The 16,877-nt window shown below is 32.8% G+C and overlaps 1 pseudogene; it reads right to left on the bottom strand.

Moving 5' to 3' along the window:
* The window catches only part of LOC123245893, a 503,106-nt pseudogene that overhangs the window by 425,854 nt on the left and 60,375 nt on the right, over positions 1-16,877 (bottom strand).

The raw sequence follows: 16,877 nt of genomic DNA, 5'->3' as shown, positions 1-16,877 counted from the left end.
GCAGGCCATAGTGTGCCCATCACTCATCTATAAGAAAAGGCTTAAAACAACGGGTCACAATCTCAAACAGAATTCTTAAAAGATCTAAAGTGAGAGATTCTTTTAAGGGTTAAACTTTTTTGTTTTTATTTTTTATGAATTAAATCAGAGTACAAGAGGAATAATTGGAAAAGAAACAAGAGACTTCAAATACCATATTGGAAAAGGAATAAATATGCTAGAACATTGGTTACACAACCTTAACATAACAACAAACTCTGAAAATTAGAATTAGACAAAATTAAAATTAGAAGAGACAAAAAAGAAACATTGACTTGTTGAGACAACAAGGAACACTAAATTAGTCAAAAGAGTGAAAAAGAAGATAAAATATAAGTTATTTAAAAGTCAAAATTTGTTACTTGGAAAACATATTAAGGGGGAAAAAATTAAGAATCAGTGGTATACCTAAATGACATGATGAAAAAGATGCTCAGACACCGAATTTCAAGAAATATTAAAATAAATCTCCCCATATCTCTTAGAGGGAGATAACAATATGCAAAAATAATCAGCTGGTTACCTCCTGAAATGAATCTCAAAATTAAAGCCTCAGGAAAATCCAAGTTAAAATGCAGACCTTCACTCCAAACCAAATATACTGCAAGCATTCCAAAAGAAAGAATTCAAATCCTAAGCAAAAAAAAAAATAAAAATCACACCCAATTTATCAACCACTAATCAAATTGATCAAGGACCTTGAACAGTATATTCTAGAAGACAAAGCATATATATATATATATATGTATATATATACATATGCATATATATATATATACTTAAAACACAATAACTTACATAACAAAACCAATTATAATTATAAAAGAAACAATAAAGACAGGCTATTGAGGAGCAGAGCCAAGATGATGGCTTAGTAGCAGTGAAAGCTAGAACCACTCCATAAATCCTCCCAAAGGAAACTTAAAAGCGACTGAATTCAGAGATCCAACAAAGATAAGGAGTGAGAATGTTCTTCTGTGGAATACAACTTGTGAGGTAAGCAGAGAGAAGAGTTTTTCACATGAGAAGTCAGAATCAGAAGTAAAACTACAAACAGAAGAGTGTGGAATGAGTATCCCTCACCTCCTTGGCCTGGTTATGAGCCTGGGCATTAGCCAATTTTGACATCCTGGGACCATGCTTAAGTCAACAGCAGAGTACCTTTCATCCCTCACCAACTCCTTGAAGTCCCAAACTCCAGCACAAGCCCACAGTAAGACCCTGAAGTCCATAGCACTTGGCCCTTTCAAGACTACAGTGAAGTCCTTAGTCTCAGAGCAAAATACTTCACAGTTGTCTCTCCTGCATGCCATCAGCAGAGGAGATGCAAGCAGCAATTTTCAGAACTCTCAGTCCATGGGCAAAAAAAAGTTAGGAAAATGAGGAAAGAGCAAAAGAAACAACCAAACTTTTTATGTAGACAATGAAGAGCAAGGCACTTATTTAGTCAGGAACAGTGAGAGCAAAACAGCCACATGTGAAACTTCAAAAAAAAATATGAAAATGGTCTCAGGCATTGGAAGAGTTCAAGAAGAATTTCAAAAATCAAATGAGAGGTGGGAAAAAATGGGGAAGAAAAATGAAAGAAATACAAAAAGAAAGTAGCTTAAAAGGTAAAATTGGTCAAGTTGTTTAAAGGGCACAATGTTTCAATAAATGAAAGAGTTTTTTAAAAAATAAAATTGACCTATTGGGAAAAGAAGTTTAAAAATACAATGAAGAAAAAAAGTTCCATGAAAAGCATAATGGACTATATAGAAATAGATGATCAAAAGGTCATGGAAGAAAATCAGTCTTTAAAAATTAGAATTGAAATAAAGAAGCTAATGACTTTATGAGACATCATGAAAAAAATTTTAAAAATCAAAAGAATAAAAAATTGAAGAAAATAAGAAATATCTCATAAAAACAACTAGAAAATAGATCAAGAAGAGGTGGTCTAAAACTTATTGGACTATCTGAAAGTCATGATAAAAAAAAGCCTACTCATCACATTACAAAAAATTACCAAAAGACACTGCACTGATATTATTTAACAAGAAGGTAAAATGGGAATGGAAATAATCCACAGATCAACTCCTGCAATAAACCCCAAAATGACAAATTCTAGGACTATTAAAACCAAATTCAAGAGCCCCCATTCCAAAAAGAAAATACTGCAAGGAGGCAGTAAGAAACAATTCATATATCATGGTACCTTAGTCAGGATTATGCTTAATTTGGCACCTTTTATAAAAAAGCATCAAAAAGCTTAAAATATGTTATTCAAGAAGAAGCAGGGAAGTTGGTTTTATAAACAACAATCACCTACTAATCAAAATTGACTGTATTCTTTCATGGGGAAATATAATGATTTAGTAAAATGAAAGATTTCCATGAATTCCCGAAGAAAAGATCAGATCCAAACAGAAAATTTAAGGTCCAACTAAAAAATTGAAGAGAAGAATAAAAAGTAAAGAAGAAAGAAAAAAAATTAAAAGGACTCAGTAAGGTCAAATTGTTTATTGTCCCACATGGAAAGATTATATTTGTAACTCTTAAAAATTGTTATCAATTATTATAGTAATTAGATGAAATATACATAGAGAGAGGGTTTGGTAGTAAGCTATTTAGGATGATATGAAAAAAATCAAGGAGTGAAAAAGAGGATCACACTGAGAAAAATGGTAAGAGATATATAAAATGGAGTAAATTATATCACATAAATGGGCCATGTGGTTGGGGAGAAAGGGAGGAACAATTACAATGAAGGAGAGGATGAGGATGGTGATAGGTAATACTTAAACCTTACTCTTAGTGGAGTTGGCTCAGAGATGGAAGAACAGCAAGATTCATTAAATACTATTTTACCTTAAAGACAAGTAGAAGAGACATAAGAAATGGGATGTAGAAGAGGGGACTAACATAATGGAAGAGGAATTTGTGGGGTATAATTAAAATCAAAATATTTGTGGAGAGACACATTGAAAGGAGAATGGGCAGGATTAAAAGGGTAAACAAGAAGAAGGGGAATATAGATAGTGATTTTAACAGTGACTATAAATGGGATGAACACACCATAAAATGAAAGTGGATAGCAGAGTAGATTAAAAACCACATTCCTAAGATTATTTACAAGAAGCACATTTGAGCAGGTTGACAAAACAGAATAAAGGTATGTGGATGTAGCAGAATCTATTGGGCTTCAGCTGAGATAAAAAGATCAGACATAGCAATCATGATCTCAGACAAAGCTAAAGTAAAAATAGACCTGATTAAAAGACATAAGGAAGGTAATTACATCTTCATATAAGGTAGCATATACAATGAAGTGATAGCATGCATGCATGCACCAAAAGGTATAGTCTCCAGATCATTAAAGAAGATACTAAAGGAGCTTACGGAGAAAATACACAGGAAAACTATGATGGTGGGGTACCTCAACCTTCCCCTATCAGAACTAGGTAAATCTAACCAAAAAATAAACAAGAAAGAAGTAAAGGAAGTGAATGAAATTTTGGGAAAGTTAGATTTAATAGGTATCTGAAGAAAATTGAATAGGAATAAAAAGAAATATGCCTTTTTTCTGCAGCAAACGGTAAATATGCAAAAATTAATCATGTACAAGGGCATAAAAACTTCACAACTAAATGTAGAAAAGCAGAAATAATGAAGGCAGCTTTTTCAGATCATAACTAAATAAAATTATAATCAATAATGGTCCATAGAAAGGCAAAATAAAAATTAACTGGAAACTAAATAATCTAATTCTTCAAAATAAGTGGGTCAAAGAACAAATCATTTAAAAAATCTAGTACTAGCTAAGAAAGAAAAGGATGGATCAATGGAATATAGAAGAGGTAAAGGACTTCAGCAATTTAGTGTTTGATAAACCCCAAAATCACAACTTTAGGGATAAGAACTCACTATTTGAAAATAACTGCTGGGAAAATTGGAGGAAAATATGGCAAAAATTAGTTATAAATTAACATCTCACTCCCTATGCCAAGATAATGTCAAAATGGATATATGATTTAGTCATAAAGAGTGATATTATAAATAAATTATGGGAACATAGAATAGTTTATGTGTCAGATCTATTGATAAGAAAAGAATTTATGACTAAACAAGAGATAGAGAACATGACAAGATGTAAAATGCATAATTTTGAATATATTTAATTTAAAAGGTTTTGTACAAAAACACCAAACACAATAAAGATTAGAAGGCAAACATCAAATTGGGTGGAAATTATAACAAATTTCTCTTATAAAGGTCACATTTCAAAAATATATAAGAATGGAATCAAATTGATAATAACATAGGTCATTCCCTAATTGACAAATGGCCAAAGGGCATGAAAAAGCAGTTTTCAGAAGAAGAAATCAAAGCTATCAATAATCATATGAAAAAATGTTCTAAATCCTTCTTGATTAAAGAAATGCAAATTAAAACAACTGTAAGGTAAGAACTCACACCTATCAGATTGGTCAAAATGACAGTAAAGGAAAGTGATAAATGTTGGAGGGGTTTTGGCAAAACTGGGACACTAATACATTACTGGTGGAGCTGAGAACTGATCCAAACATTCTAGAGGGCAATTTGGAATTATGCCCAAAGGGCTATAAAATAATGAATACCCTTTGATCTTGTCATATCACTACTAACTCTCTATCCCAAAGAAATAAAAAAACAGGGGAGATAAGGGGTGAGAGGTGGAGGACCTATTTGCACAAAATATTTATAGCTTCTCTTTTTGTGGTGGCAAAGAATTGGAAATTAAAGGGATGTTCCTCAATTGGAGAATGACTGAACAAATTGTGGCATACAATGGTGATGAAATACTTTTTATGCTTTAAGGAATGATGAACAGGGTAATTTATGAAAAAGTTGGAAAAGTCTACATGAATAGAGGTAGAATGAAATATGCAGAACCAGGAAAACATGGTACCCAGGGACAGCACCATTACAGCAAAGATCAACTCTGACAGGCTTCACTATTCTTGACAATACAATGATCCAAGGCAATGCTGAGGAACTTATGACAAGGAATGCTATCCACCTCCAGAGAAAGAACTGTTGAGAGTCAGAATGAACATGAAAACAAATGATTTTCCAATTGTTTACTTGGGTTTATGTTTTGAGATTTGGTTTTTATAAGATTACTCACAAAAATTAACAATATGGAAATATATTGTGCATGATAATGCATGAAGAGTCCAGATCAAATCCCTGACCAAATGGGGAGGAATAAGGGAAGGGAGAGAAGGAGATAAATTTGATCATATAACTTGGGAAAACTTGTGTGGAAAATTTGTAGTTACATGTATTTGGTTAAAAATAGACATAAAAAAATAAAAGAAACAAACAAAAAAGACAGGTTTTTTTGTGAAATAGAGGACTAAAAAGTCATGAAAATATTGGAGCAATATGGATGTTTTGATATTCAAATGTGACCAAGAGAATATTAAAAATGTAACGAAAAATGAACAATGATATAAGGCTGAAAAAGGAAAAATTATTTTCAATCTAATGTAGTCAGATAATTGTTGCATCACTTCTCAACCTTATCATTAGAGTTCATAAAGGTAATCTAATTAATGAATACCTTGGAGTGGATCTCCTATATCTTCATGATGTTCAAAGAAGCATGGAAAGATGGGAAGAAGAATGCAGTAAGTGTGAAAAGGAATAGAAAATTAAGGAAATTTCTCTCACATGATCAGGGTGCACAAGAATAAACCTATCCAAAGAATAGGGGTGAGGAGAGACTAACAGAACTGGACATAAAATGAAAGAATCTAATAGAAGCATGAATGATGAATTAGAGAGAAAATAGTTTATAGGAAGGATAAGACCTAAAAAAATAAACTGTAATGGAAGGCATACAAAAATAATTCTAGCCCTTTTAGAAGTGGCAAGGAATGGGAATGGGAAATGGGGTGTATAAGTTGAAGAATAGATAACCAACTTATAATATATGTATAATATACATGTGTATACCTACATACATACAAATGTATAGGTTTTTCCATAAGAAGATGTATGTACATATTGGAAATAGTGTTGTATCATAAGAAATGGTGAAGGGTATTTTTTTCAGAGAACATAAGGGAGAATATATGAGTTGATTACAAGTGAAATGAGCAGAATAAAGTTAAATTATTCTAGAAAAACAATGAAATGATTTAAAAAATTGTTTTAAACTGACAACTGATCAGTGTAAAAACCAAGCACAAATTCAGAGGATAAAAAAGGAAACATGTTACCCTCTTTATGGTAGAGAGGTAAAGGACTCCAAATGCACAATAAGACATAATATTTTTTGGACCTGGCTAATGTGTATTTATTTATTTGTTTATTCATTTTTGCTTCACTAAACACAGAACTGCTGTTTTGTTAAAAATGTTAATCATTTTCCAGTTGTCTATTTCATTATTAATCCATTTAAGAGTTGGCATTTCCTTCCCCACATGATTTTACAGATGAGGAAAGTAAAGCAAATGTGGTTGTGTCTTATCCCAGGCTCACATGGCAAGGAAGTGTCAGAAGTCTGATTTGAAATCAGGAAAAAGCGTCTTCCTGATTACAGGCACAACACCATGCACTGCATCACCCTTGATGCCACAAAAACTACAACCAGAAGTCCATCTTTCTATCTATCATCTATCTACCTACTTGACTATCTGTCCGTCTAGCTATCTATCTATTGTTCTATCAATCTGTCTCCATATATAGCATGAGATACATGGTTTACTGGATAAAGTACTGAGCCTGACATTAAAAAGACTTGAGTTGAAATTTGACCACAGACATTTACTAGGTAGATGACACTGAACAAGTCACTTAAACCTTATTTGACTCATTTTCTCATCTGTAAAATGGGGACATATGAGTGGAGTTAATGGTAAGCAACTCATGCCAAGAAAACTCATGGAAAAAGTTCATGGGTTCATGCAGACTTGTTTAGACATGACTGAATGTCTGAACAACAATAAGAACAACCACAAATACTACTTAAGAAGTTCATTGCCCATGTGACCTTGGAAATACTAGTCAACCTCCTTGAATATCAGTTTCCTCATGTGTAAAATGAGAGGCAATAGACTTACATAGCCTATGTGGTTTCTTCATTATGTAGAGGTATAATCTGATTTTTATAATAGTCACTATTAGTAGGTCATGAATTGCTCCCAGGATTAGAAATAGAAATTTAACATTTAAAATGTCTCTGACCTTTGATTTCCACCAGCCCCACACTATGGCATCCTCACATATTGTGAAATCTTGACCAAGTGGTGCTTTGGGTACAAATTGCCCCACTTTCACCAGAGCATCAGTCTCATTAGAAAAGAAAATATAGTTCATAATGGCATATTGAGCTTCAGAGCTTCTTGTCTCATCCACAAACACCTGGTCACCAGCACTGTTGTTAAACTGGGTGTTCTTCAGGAAGGAGTTCAGCTGAAAAGGAAGAGGAATTCTCATCACTGGATTTTGCCTGAGGGAAGGATTTCTCTCAAAGTACAGGCTATTAGTTATATGAGAAACATTGGGCCTGTTTTGTGGTCTTAAGGGATCTTATATTATAAAATTTTTTTGATAGAATATGGTTTTCTATTGGGACACATAAAAGTGACCCTCCCAAATACACACCATGGCTTACATCTCAAAGTAATAATATAATTAAATATTATATATACAGATTAAAACTACATTTTAAAACAATATATCATATGTACATGTAATATATGTACATATATTATATATATAATTTCTATAATTCATGAGTCCTCAGTATTTCCCACTCTGTTTATCTAAACTCTTTCCATATCTGTTCATTTCAGCGTTGCACTATTTCTCAAATAGTTCTCCTTCCTGTCCTCTGATACTTATTTCCTCACACATGGACTGTTGAAATATTTGTAGCCTATTGGTGAATATGTCTGCACATAGACTCTCTTCATCTGTTCAATTGTCCGTTTACCTACCAAAGGAACTTTTCTAAAGTGCAGGTCTGAACTATAACATTTATTGGCTCTCCATCACCTCCTGGATAAATTATAAAATCTCTAATGTGGTATTAAAATAATGTCATATAATAATACACTGTTTTTAACCGTTCTATTCTTTTAATACTTTACACCATACTGGGGGACCTCAACTTTCCCCTATCAGAACTAGATAAATCAAATTTAAAAATAAATAAGAAAGAAGCAAAGTGAATTAATTATTGAAAAAATTAAAGCTAATAGATATCTGGAGAAAACTGAATAGGGATAAAAAGGATCATAACTTCTTTTAAGTAGCACATGGTACATATAACATGTACTAAGGTTTAAAAACATTACAAACAAATATAGAAAAGCAGAACTAATAAATACAATTTTTTCAGATCATATTGTAATAAAAATGATAATAAGGGCTCATGGAGAGGCAAATTTAAAGTTAATTGGAAACTTAATAATCTAATTCTTCAAAACCAGTGGGTTAAAGAAGAATCATAGGAACAATTATTGATTTCATTTAGGAGAATGACAACAAGAAAGCAACGTATCAAAATCTATGGGATGCATCCAAAACAGTACTCAGGGTAAAATTTATATCCCTAAATACCTATATCAGCAAAATAATAGGGGGGAGATCAATGAATTGGGCTTGCAAATTAAAAACCTAGGAAGAGAACAAATTAAAAATCCCCAGATAAAAACTAAATTGTAAATCATAAAAACCAAAGGAGAAATTGAACTAAAAAAAAGATTAGGAGCTGGTACTTTGAAAAAAATTCACGTCTAATGAAAAGGAAATTAAGGTAATTATTAAGAACTATTTTGCCCAACTATATAGCAATGAATATGGAAATCTAAGGGAAATGAATGAATATTTACAAAAATATAAATTGCCTATATTAACAAAAGAGGAAATAGAATACTTAAATAATCTCATCTCAGAAGAAGAAATTGAACAAACCATCAAGGAATTTCCTAAGAAAAAAACTCTAGGACTAGATGGATTCACAAACGGATTCTATCAAACATTTAAAGAATAACTAATCAGAATACCATATAAATTATATGACAAAAAAAAGCAAAGAAGGAGTCTTACTAAATTCTTTTTATGGCATAAATATGGTACTAATTCCCAAGCAAGGAAGACCAAAAAGAGATAAGGAAACCTATAGAACAGGGGTTGGCAATGTATGGCTCTCGAGTCATATCTGGCTCTTTTGAGGGTCAGATATGGCTCTTTCTGCAGGAGCTATAAAGTCAATTTTTTTCAGGTGCTGTTACAGGAGCATGCACTGTTACAGGAGTGCACACTGTGAGCACTGTATGGCTCTCATGAAATTACATTTTAAAAAGTGTGGTTTGTGGCTCTCACCGCCAAAAAGGTTGCCGACTCCTGCTATAGACCAATATCCTTAATGAACCTAGATGCAAAAATATTAAATAAAATACTAGCTAAAAGGTTACAACAAGTTATCACAAGGATCATTTACTACAACCTGGTGGGATTTCTACCAGGAATGCAAAGATGGTTCAATATTAGGAAAACCATCCACATAAATGACTATATAAACAATTAAATCAATAGAAATCACATGATTATCTCAATAGATTCAGAAAAAGCTTTTGACAAAATACAACACCTATTTCTATTGAAAATGTTAGAAAGTATGTGAATAGAAGGGTCTTTCATCAAAATAATAAACAGTATATATCTAAAACCATCAACAAGCATCATATGCAATGGGGATAAATAAGAAGCCTTCCAATAAGATCAGGTGTGAAACAAGGATGCCCATTATCACCTCTATTATTTAACATTGTACTAGAAACACTAGCAGTAGCAATTAGAGAAGAAAAAGAAATTGAAGGAATTAAAGTAGGCAATGAGGAAACTGAACTATTGCACTTTGCAGATGATATAAGGATATATTTAAAAAATACTAGAAAATCAACTAAAAGGCTAGTGGAAATAATCAACAACTTCAGCAAAGTTGCAGTATACAAAATAAACCCACATAAATCATCAGCATTTCTATATATTTCCAACAAATCTCAGCAGCAAGAGTTAGAAAGAGAAACTCCATTTAAAATCACTCTAGACAATTTAAAACATTTGGGAATCTATTTGCCAAGAGAAACACGGGAATTGTATGAGCACAACTATGAAACACTTTTCACACAATTAAAACTAGTTCTAAATGATTGAAAAAACATTAATTGCTCATGGGTAGAATGAACTAACATAATAAAAATGACCATTCTACCCAAATTAATTTACTTTTTCAGTGTCATACCTATCAAACTATCAAGAAACTTTTTTTTATAGAATTAGAAAAAATTATAACAAAGTTCATCTGGAAGAACAAACGATTAAGAATATCAAGAGAAATCATGAAAAAAATGTGAAGGATCATAGCCCAGCAGTACCGATTTAAACTACACTGTAAAACAGTGGTCATCAAAACAATATAATACTAATTAAGAGATAGAAGGGAGGCTCAATGGAATAGATTAGGGTAAATGACCTCAGCAAAATAGTATTTGATAAACCCAAAGATCCCAGCTACTGGGACAAGAACTCACTCTGACAAAAACTGCTGAGAAAATTAGAAAACAGTATGGGAAAAATCAGGTTTACATCAACATCTCAAACCTTATACCAAGATAAATTCAAAATGGGTAAATGACAAATATAAAGAGTGAAATCATAAATAAATTAGGTGAACATAGAATAGTATACCTCTCAGATCTGTGGGAAAAGGAGGAATTAAATACCAAGCAAAAGATAGAGAACTTCACAAAATGTAAAATGAATGATTTTGATTATATCAAATTATAAAGTTTTTGTACAAACAAAACCAATGCAACCAAAACTAGAAGGAAAGCAACAAACTAAGAGAATATTTTTATAACAAAACTCTCTGACAAAGAAAATTGGCAAAAAATTGGAAAATGATGGGGTGTCCCTTGATTGGGGAATGGATGAATAAATTGCGGTATATGTTGGTGATGGAATGTTATTGTGCTGGAAGGAATGATGAACTGGAGGAATTCCATGTGAACTGGAAAGACCTCCAGAATTGATGCAGAGCAAAGGGAGCAGAACCAGGAGAACATTGTACACAGAAAGTGATACACTGTAGCATGACTGAATGTAACTGACTTCTCTACTAGTAGCAATGCAATGATCCAGAACAATCCAGAAGAATTTATGAGAAAAAACGCTATCCACATCCAGAGAAAGAACTGTGGGAGTGGAAACACAGAAGAAAAACATATGATTTATCTTGTGATTCAATGGGGATATGATTGGGAATTTTTACCTTAAATGATTACTCTATTGTAAATATTAATAATATGGAAATAGATGTTGAACAATGATACATGTATAACCCAGTGGAATTGCTTGTCAGCTCTGGGAGGAAGGAAGGAAGAGGGATGAGAAAAATCATGAGTCATGTAACCATGGAAAATATTCTAAGTAAATAATTTTTAAAATTACTTTACACCACATCTCCCCACCTGTCCATTAATCCATTAACACTGGCTTCTATGTACTTCCATGAACAAGATACAACATTTCTTGGGTCCCGGAGACATTTTTTGGTGTTTGTCCTCCATTCCTTGAATCTTAATGCCTTTTCTCCTTTTCCTGGCTCACTTGGCTTTCTTCAAGTCCCAACTAAAATCTCACCTTTTAAAAGAAGAATTTTCCAGTTCATCTTAATTATACTGCCTTAATATTGTTAACTATCTCCTATTCTTCCTATATACAGCTTATTGGCACATATTTATTTTCTTCTTTCCTTCATCATTTGATTTTTAACTGCTCTAGAGCAATGATTCTCTTTGTATACTCAGAACTTAGTACAGTGCCTTAATTAATACTTGTTGACTGGCTGCTTACACACCATGATTCCTAGACCAAGACTTAAATTATCATGCTCAAAAACTTTTAAAGGGAATAATTTTATTAATCAACTTTATGGTCACTCTGGAATCCTTATAAATAGGAAAATATGATATTTGCTGAGATGAACTCACATCGTCAATGCAATTCCCTGTGCCCAGAGACAGCCCTGAAGCACAAGCACATTCATATATTTGTGTTCTCCACTTACAAAGTAGGATGGAACATAAAGAGTCAGGTGAATATTCCGTTTGGAGATGCTAGATATAGATGGCATGGGAAAACTAAAATAATTCATAGCATTGACAAATCAGCTTATTTTTCAAATCTTCCCTAAGATTTCTATGGAAATCATGGCTGTTGGGAACTTCTTTGTCTGAACCATACCTAAAATAATCCCCATTTTGAAATAACTAAAATTTATCATGCAGCCTCTTCTTCAATAAATTAATCAGTTAACATTTATTAAACACCTACTAAATGTAATAAACAGCAGTATGTGCAGTGATGGAAGCCCTGCCCTCCCTCCTCAAAATGGATCTCATACCCTCAGTTCATTGCTTTTTTGAAAAAACGATAATTGGACACAAGTTTATCATGACATTTAATGCAGGATTGATGCAAGATCTCTTGCATTTGCAAAATTACCCCAGGCAATCCTGGCAGTTAGGGGAATGGAACTTTGACCCAGCAAGTCCCTGGTCTCAAGATCAGACTATTGGAGCTAGGACTACAAATTCCCCTGGAGAACCAACCTGGGGGTTCTGATTTCCTTGACCTCACTCAGACATCCAGCTACCCCCTGGACTTCCCCTTGGGGAACTGGGAGGTGGGATTTGGTGGGTTGTGGAACATGGGTAGGAATTAGTTAAATTAGCCTAGCCAGGACACCCCTAAACCAAATCATTACCCTCATTTGTCAAGTTGGTAGACCCCTCTACATCAGGGCAGTGGAATTTATCCCTGGCTGAGGGGCTGGTTCCCTCAGCCTGATCTTACCTTCTGAGGCCCTCTGCCAGCACTGGCTATTCACCCATAGCAACAGATTTTCCAGACCTTAACCTTCCTCCCTCAGTTTACCCTTGTGTTTCAATAAACCCCTTGGCCTGATTATGAGAGTTTCAGTGATTCATTTATAACATCAACCAGGTCCAGGAGCTGAGGAGAAGGAGGATAGTTATCACTGGTCTCCAGAGGGGGTTAGACCAGGCATCCATCTTATTCAGGAAGTGAACCAGGTTCACTTCCTGTTGGCTTCCAGTTTCTCACCAGCAGGGAGGGGCTCCTCACTCTTCACCTTGAAGTAGCTTACAGACAGCAGGGAAACTGACTGGTCATCTCTCTTCAGGACCTCACATCCCTGGCTGTCTTAGACCAACAAATAGTGAAGGTATAGGCTCCCTGGCTGAGGAGACTTACTGGTACAACCAGCATCCCTATAATCAGCCTGTTGAGCCCCTTATTACAGACATATAAACATATAATTCTTTGAACCTTCTGCTCACTTCTGTTTTTCCTCTCAGGAAAAATAGGATAATTTCAATCCCTTTTCCATAAGAAAATTATTCAAATTCTTGAACAAACCACTGATGTCTCCTTCCTTTGCATTCTCTCTTTACCTAACTAAATTCTTTCAACTCATCATCATATGATTCAGAGAAAGAAGTCCTTTCACTTAGCAGTCTTCAAATGAATATCCTCCAACTTAAATATCAGATATCAACATCCTACACATAAAAGATTCCCTGGATTTTTTAAACCTTAGAAAAAATTCCCTTTATTACAGGAAACTTTTTCTAACGCCTTTGAAATTCTTTATATAGATTGGCAAATGGTGCAGGAAGACTCATTTTAAATGGCCCCAAATTCTACCTTTGACCCTATTTTATCTCAGAAGCAGACCCAGAGGTGATTTACACATCTCACCATTTGAGATATTATTTGGACATCCACCTATTCAGGAACAACCATATACCCCTGCCTATAATTCATTATTAAGAGGGGATACAACCATTGCCACATATTCCAGAAGATTACAAATTAAATTGCAAGAAGTTATCGAATGGGAATGTACCTTTTTCCTTAGCAGCACACAAAACCTTCACAAAAATTGATAATTGTAAGAGGGCTTAAATCAATCCAACCAACAGGAATGCAATTAATGAAGTGAATAAAATTTTTGAATTTTTGAAATTTTATATATAAAAGACATTTAGAGAAAATCGAAAGGGAATATACCTTTTTCCTTAGCAGCACACAAAACCTTCACAAAAATTGATAATTGTAAGAGGGCTTAAAAGCTTCACAACCAAATGCAGAGAAGCAGAAATATTAAATACATTCTTTTCAGATCATAATGTTTTAAATTACATTCAACAAAGGACTGCGGAAAGAAAAAGTAATAATGAATTGGAAATCAAATAGTCTTATACTAAATAATTACAGTCTTATACTAAAAAATGAGTCGGTCAAAGAATGAATAATAGGGAAAAATTAACAATTTACAGAGAAAGGGAGACAATGTCAAAAAATTTATAGGATGCAGCTAAAGCATTACTTAGGTGAAAATGTTATCGATTAAAATTTTTATCAATAAAATACAGAAAGAGCAGATCCATGTATTGCACATGGATCTTAAAAAAGTAGATAATGGAATAATATAAAAATCTCCAATTAAACATAAATTGAAATTACTGAAAATGAAAGAAGTGAATTAATAAAATAAATAGGAGTTATATAAGAAAAAACAATAAAATAAATAAATGATTCCTTAACTTGATCTAAAGAAAAAGAAAACCAAATTACCAGTACCAAAGATTAAAAAGGTAAATGCATAGCAAATGAAGAGGAAATTAAAGCAATTATTAGGAGTTGCTTTTCCAGATATATGCCAATAAATCTGACAATTGAAGTGAAATGAATGACTATAGGTAAAATGGAAAATAGAATACTTAAACATATCTAAGAAAAAGAATTTTAACAAGTAACTAATGAATTCCCTAATGAAAAAATCTTCAGGGCTAGATGAATTAACAAGTGAATTCAACCAAAAATTTAAAGAAAAATTAATTTCAAAAAAAAGAAAAAATTAAGACCAAATAAGAAAAAAAACAGAATGAGTTATAAAATGATTAACTTTGAAATTAAAAAAGTTTTCAAACAAATCAAGTGCAAACAGATAAGAAGTGAAACAAAAAAATGGGGAAAATCATATTAAAAGTTATTGACAAGCATCTTATTTCTTAACAAAATACAGAACAGAATCAGGTTTAGAAGAATAAAAGTTATTCTTCAACTGATAAATTGTCAAAGGTTATTAAGAGGCAATTCTCAGATGAAGAAATTAAGACTCTCTGTAGACATATGAAAAAATGCTCCTCAATGACATCTCAATTAAATCAATAAAAAAGGGGCTAGAAAAAATTCTTTTGTAAAAACAAAAACAAATGAAAATAATGAAAAATGTCAAGGAAGAAGATCTAGCAAAATGAGATTTTTAACTATACTATAGAACAGCAATTAACAAAATTATTCAATACTGGCTAAGAAATAGAAATGCAAATCAGTGGAACAGAATAGATATAAAACAATAACTTTTTGTTTGACAAAGGTAAAGATCTAAGAGTTTTAGAATAAGTATTCACTATTTGTTTAAAATTGTTGAGAAAACAGAAAAGCAGTTTGGCCAGAAACTAGATATAGACCAATATTTATATCACTTACCAAGATAAGAATCAAATGGATATGTGATCGAGATATATAGGGATATATATAGGATATAAGAATAGGGAACATATCTACCAGATTTATAGATGAGAGAAGAATTTATGAAGAAATAAGAGATTAAAAAACATGATAATTTAAATGGGTATATTTACAACTAATGAAGTCCAAATGCAGATTGAAGTATAATATTCTTTGGTTTCTCTATGAAATTCTCTCTAGCAGAAGTAACATGTGTCTTGTTTCACTACATATCATTAAATGATAAGGTATATACAACCTATATCATATTAACAGTCTTCTTGGGGAAAGAGAAGGTGTGGGAGGGAGAGAGAAAACAAGGATTGCAAAATGTTGGAAAATGAATATTAAAAATTACATTGATATGCAATCAGGAAAAAAATTTAAACAAAAACTCAACATTTCTCAATAAATTAAGTCATAACATTAATGTACTAAATTATATTTATAGGTGAAGCATGTAGAGTGAGACATAATAGATTGATTAATCATGCAAATAGAAACCTGGGCACTTGTGTTCTTGTCCCTATTATTCCATTAGTGCATTGTGTAATGTTGAGCAAATATTTTAACATTATGATCCTCAGCAATTTCAAAACCATAGTGAGCAAGTCTATGCAGGTCCCCACTCAGAATCTTTCATCATTTGGAAGCTGACTCTAATTTAGTTCTTTGTTTTATAATCTAGACCAGTGATTCCCAAAGTGGACGCCACTGCCCCCATTGGGTGCTGCAGTGATCCAGGGAAGCGGTGATGGACACAAGTGGATTTATCTTTCCTATTAATTGCTATTAAAAATTTTTTAAAAAAATTAATTTCCAGGGGGCTAAGTAAATTTTTTTCTGGAAAGGGGGTGGTAGGTCAAAACATTTTGGGAATCACTGATCTAGATGTTGAAAAACAACTCGATTTTTCTCAGTTTCAATATCTGACTCAAAAAATATAGGATTTACTTAAAATCTGCCTTATAAAGGTAGTTTTTTTGTTGTGAGGATAAAAAGAAATGTATATGGAAAGTAGTTTTCAAACCTAGAAGCACTATATCAATTTACCATCTTATTGTTTAGGTATTATTATAGTTTTTATTGTTTTGGTCGATAAAGGCACAGTATAGGTCAGGCTTAATATCACTCACCTGTGGAAACTTGTAGAGGTCCAGCAGAGTCCCCATCTGGATAGACAGAGCTGATGTGGC

Source organism: Gracilinanus agilis, chromosome 1 (assembly GCF_016433145.1).
Source record: "Gracilinanus agilis isolate LMUSP501 chromosome 1, AgileGrace, whole genome shotgun sequence".
Classification (NCBI taxonomy): Eukaryota; Metazoa; Chordata; class Mammalia; order Didelphimorphia; family Didelphidae; genus Gracilinanus; species Gracilinanus agilis.
Note: the sequence above shows the minus strand (reverse complement) of the source record. Positions and strands in the feature narration are given on the sequence as shown.